This window comes from Schistocerca piceifrons, chromosome 4, assembly GCF_021461385.2.
Source record: "Schistocerca piceifrons isolate TAMUIC-IGC-003096 chromosome 4, iqSchPice1.1, whole genome shotgun sequence".
NCBI classification, from domain to species: Eukaryota; Metazoa; Arthropoda; class Insecta; order Orthoptera; family Acrididae; genus Schistocerca; species Schistocerca piceifrons.
Genome location: NC_060141.1, coordinates 392,481,140 through 392,486,439, shown reverse-complemented (window position 1 = coordinate 392,486,439; position 5,300 = coordinate 392,481,140). Strand labels below are relative to the sequence as shown.

The following is a 5,300-nucleotide window of genomic DNA, read 5'->3' as shown; positions in this document are numbered from 1 at the left end:
GGACAGAATTCTTATGTTTGTTCTGTTGTAAACATGCGAGCTATACGTGACCCTTCTTGCCACTAGCGTAACACTGTGCTTGTTTGGATGGGCAATCTTAGCGTTTGTGCTGTGGAGAGCATCTAGGGCATGGCTTAATTCTGTTCACTGATATAGCAGGCTGTTTAGAGAACTGTTTACGCGGCTTGGCATGTGTGTGCTGTTGCCGCTTACTGGGCCAGTCGTGAGCAAGGGACGATTCTACCCAACAAATTGCTGGCTGCTCAAATTTATTGGCCACTATGGCGCCTGAATCATAATAATCTGGAATTTGCACTACGTGATGAAATGATGGAGCTGGCTGTTTCAAAATCTGTTCTCTAAGGTTGACCACAGTTACATTGTACGTGATCACATCACGCAACATGTCATCTGAATATAAAGCACAAATAGTACATCTGAATTTGCATTTCCTCGTCGTACCCTGCAAATCTGTTGCCCACTTGTAATAAGTTTGTTTTGACCTTTCTGATGTGTAGAACTCTTTCGACACATCTAAATTAAACACATAACCAGTTTCTAGTTGCCACACACTTCTTTATTACAAACACATTCCTCTTATCAAATTAACAGCAGCAACGATTATAGAAAGGGGCTTGTCTTATATAACCACATATTTGTCAAAATTTTCTCAACCAAATTTCATTAATTAGAACAATGTTCATTTAAGCATCATTAATCAAATATGACTGAGTGAACTACATCACACAAACTTCATGACTTAGATGGAACTGTTTTTCACATGACTCACATCAAAACTCTGACTACTTCCAACAGCTAAAGAATGCATTAAGTCCAACAAATACAAATCTTTCAAAATTTGCTTAGCCAACTTTCATTAATTAAAAGAATATTCATAAAACCACAATTAATCAAATCCCAGACATGCTTCAAACTAACATAGAAACTGGTTTTCATGTAACTCAGGACCCGGCTAAGAACATTAGTCCACTTAAGTCCAACTATAGTTGTAGGAAACTGATGAGCATCAACAGAAGCAGTAAGATACTGATGTATGCTGGCTATGTGACAGCTGAGTTTCTTGTTATATGCTGTAGCGTTTTATACCGTAAATAGTCTATCTTGTATTATTTTCTACGACAGCTGGACAAATTGCAACTCACTGCATTTATCTCCTATGACTAGAATAAATGATAAAAGCTGGATACCTCCCCATCTCTGTAGGATTTTGTAGTCAATGAATATTACCCATTGTTCATACACACACATAATTAATAGCTACTAAACTAATCTCAGAATTCCAAGAATGTGCTCTTCCAGCTACCTTTAGACACTCTACTAACATCCCTGTCATAATGAGAAGGAATCACTCCCTCTCACTTTCGTCTAATATCAGACAGCAATGTACGAACCCCCGTTTTTCTAAGTCTCTAATGTTAATAGTGATGTGTACCGATGTTCGTCCCTTAGATACAATACCAAGGCAGGTCAAACCTTCATCATTATCAAATGTGTACAAGCATCATACCTCCAGGATACGACAGTCCAAGACACTTCGTTAGAAAACTACATCCATGACTGCATCAACTGTATGTGCAATATTGTAGCTACACTTCGCCGCCAACGTTTAGTTGGTGGCAAACACCAAGGTTTCGCTAACATTAATCGGTGGCGTTACTCTCAATCGGTACGCTTACCAATAAGCACAACTACTGAAATGACTACAACCCTATTTTGAATAACACAGATTTATTCAATGACAAATAATCAACTGCGCTGAGGCTAAGTCCAATCGGTGCACAGTACAGTCTTCTATCTGGTCTAGGCACTGCCGTGGTGGTTTCGTGCTTTGTTGATGAGTGGTCGAACCTTCTACGAACAGGTGACGTCCAATGAACAGATGTGGTAACTGTGGTGGTGAGGCCAGCTCCGAGTGGCTGTCGCCGGAGCTCTCACAGGATTATACTCTCGAGCACACACTACCGGTTAAGTCACGGAGTGCGATTTTTGTGCTGATGCACAGTGATAGTAACCTCTGCGCTATTTGTTCTGTGTGATGCGTGGGATCGAATATAGTTTCACTCTCCAAGAGATCACTGCTGCAGGCCGACAGAATTTTCTCGCGAACTCGCTTCTCCTGGCGAGTTGGCTGACCTGTGTAAGTTGCGTTGACTGAGAGTAATGTAACTTGTAGGAGTTGCCACTCACGGTCCAACACACATCAGCGTAAATGTATTCGTATTTTGGTGGATGGGAGTTACAGAGACCTCTGTGTGGCAGCCTATAAGTAAACGTTACACACATTTGGCGATTTTTTGGATAAATTCATCATTTTTTGTCGCCGAACAGGTAAATGTAAAGCTGTCCTCAACCTGAAAATTAGTTAGGACACCACAGTGACACATTAGGAATGGAGATAGCCTCATCCAGAATTTGATGTTCCCCATATAGGTCAAAGTATGCTGCAAACCACTGTGCAACGAAGCAGTCTTCACATTAACAAAGTGATAAGTAACAGAAATATAGCAAAGAATGTAAAGAGGACTAAATCTCAAACCTTTCGGTTTGTTCTATAACCTGCCTACTGAGACAAGCTCTGGATAGGATAGTTGCTTTTTTTCCGTGTGTCTCCTTATTATGAAGATGGTTCGATGTGACCTCGGTTTTCATTAGGTTTGGCTACAGTCTCCATTTGCAAGAGTACTCACCCATTGTGGTAAGATCAGTTGAGAGTGTCCTCTCAATTTGCTAGATGGCTTTTTTCTCGCAGATTAATGTCTGTTGATCTACACACTGAATTCACTTGGAGTTAATAGCTTGAATACTGTGGACATGCAGACTGGGAGTCAGAACAGATCCTTGAGGCAGGACATTGTTTACAGTTCACCATCTGCTAGTTTTTCCATCCATAAAAGCTGAAAACTGTCGATCAGGGAGAGTGTTTTTGAATATACTTGCTAGCTTCTCACATGCAACAGCATCAACCTTTCTCTCCACACTGTATCGTCAGCTGCCGGCCAGAGTGGCCGTGCGGTTCTAGGCGCTGCAGTCTGGAGCCAAGCGACCGCTACGGTCGCAGGTTCGAATCCTGCCTCGGGCATGGATGTGTGTGATGTCCTTAGGTTAGTTAGGTTTAATTAGTTCTAAGTTCTAGGCGACTGATGACCTCAGAAGTTAAGTCGCATAGTGCTCAGAGCCATTTGAACCATTTTGTATCGTCAGATGCCGTCAAATCCATGACAGCTGCAGCTCATTTGATGCGAGTCCAGTCAACGTTGTAAGCGAAAGCCCCTGATCAAGGGAACTGTGATTTTTTTCTAGAGCTTCCGTCCTCACCTGGGATTATTTTATCAATGATCTCTAGGGAGCGATTAATAATTAACTTCTCCAATAATTTATATGCCATGCTGAATATAGAGATCGGTCGATAGTCAAGTACATCAGTTAGTTTAAAAATAGTCAAATTCATCAGTTCGTTTCAAAATTCATTTGTTAAACTTCTTCTTCGTCAGTTCATAATGTTTCAGAGAAGATTTCTAGGAGCTGTTGTTTCATCGAGATGTCTCTAGGTTTAAGGAGATACGAATACATTCTTTAAAATCCAGCAGCTATGTTAGTCTTCAGAGAACTCAGGGCTAAGTTGAGTTCATGTGTATCACAATCACTTGTATAGTGAGTGCAAGATTTCAAAGCAAATCCTTTGCGTATAGTTGTTTCTTAATAGTTTGTTTGTTGTCTTATTCAGTTTACACATTGAAACTTTTATTAGTCTTCTAGCAACTGCGTCGGTATTTAAATGTACGTTTGTTCTTGTTATCATATTGATCTGTGTCGAGATTTCGTACAACACTTCAAGCTTTATGGCTCTAAAGCGTAAAATTCAGTCCAACTATAGTCTTGTGCAATTTATGTCTTTTGTTTTTATCGAGAACCTTCAATAAACCTTCAGCTATTATGTCACTTTCTGTTTGCTGCCACTATACGTACAAGATGATAAATTCTTTCGACGTTCCAGGAATGTGTAGACATTGAAATCCACGTGGACTGTAATTTTTGAAATTACATTTTAGAGTGCTAATAAATCCATGATAATGGCTGGTGTTAGAGAGACCCACTGGACAGCATCATCAATTTCCTTCTTCAGCTGCTCACAGTCTGCACATTGAAAGTTGAATCAAGGTTTTGTACCACACTGTTTCATGACTGGTCTGTGACGGCTCTGTGGGTATGATTTGACAACTTAGCTCTGTGTCACATTTGAATTGCTGGACGTTAATTAAGGCGCTATACAGAGATCAGGAAAATATTCTATTTGCCATCTGCCAGATCTAAATGTACCTAACGAAATTAGAATTATTCCCCGTAAGAGTTCGGGGAATATGTGTGCATACACACAGAAGAAGAAGGTCATGGCCGGTATTGCCAGAGCCATATACTTATATGGATATGGTAAGAATGTCTTCCACAAGTAATGAATTTGTTGGGGTGGCACACTACGAATGTAGTGTGTGGATATACAAGGTGAGAATGTGGATTTTGTGGGAGGCATGCGCGAGATAGTCCCAGCAGTCGCACTGTGCCCTCGGTGGCTCAGTTGGATAGAGCATCTGCCATGTAAGCAGGAGAACCTGAGTTCGAGTCCCAGTTGGGGCACACATTTTCACCTGTTCCCGTTGATATATATCAACGCCCGTTAGCAGCTGAAGGTGTTAATATAATTCTAATTTCGTTCTAGACGGCTGCAGGTCATCAATGAGGCCTGTTCTTTCGGACATGTCCGAAAGAATAGACACCATATATGTACTAAATGTACCTGGATGTCTCGCACTGTAGACGAAGTCGAGATGGTTCACTTCCATCGACCCTCTGAGAAGGGCTCCAGCCGGCTGGTGTGGCCGAGCGGTTCTAGGCGCTTCAGTCTGGAAACCCGCGACCGCTACGGTCGCAGGTTCGAATCCTGCCTCGGGCATGGATGTGTGTAATGCCCTTACATTAGTTAGGTTTAAGTAGTTCTAAGTTCTAGGGGACTGATGAGCTCAGATGTTAAGTCCCATAGTGCTCAGAGCAATTTTTGAAGGGCTCCATTTCTGCCTTCTTCTACATATCTCCACTCAAGGTTATGGCTGTTATTATCCCCAACATTACATTCTGACAGAAATACCTTATTGGGGCGCTGGACCGAACGACTCCCTGATATTTTATAGACGCTAACCACATGGCATTAGCTGGTTCAACTGCCAAAATAAATACAGTTGAGGATGCTTTTTCATGAATTCATTTGAAATCTGCATTTCGTGGCT

At 41.4% G+C, this 5,300-nt stretch overlaps 1 non-coding gene across 1 annotated transcript; it reads left to right on the top strand.

The window, feature by feature from the left end:
• Positions 1–4,578: 4,578 nt before the first annotated feature.
• Positions 4,579–4,653, top strand: Trnat-ugu. The gene has a single exon. It is a non-coding gene; the product is annotated as a tRNA-Thr (tRNA).
• The last annotated feature ends 647 nt before the right edge of the window (positions 4,654–5,300 follow it).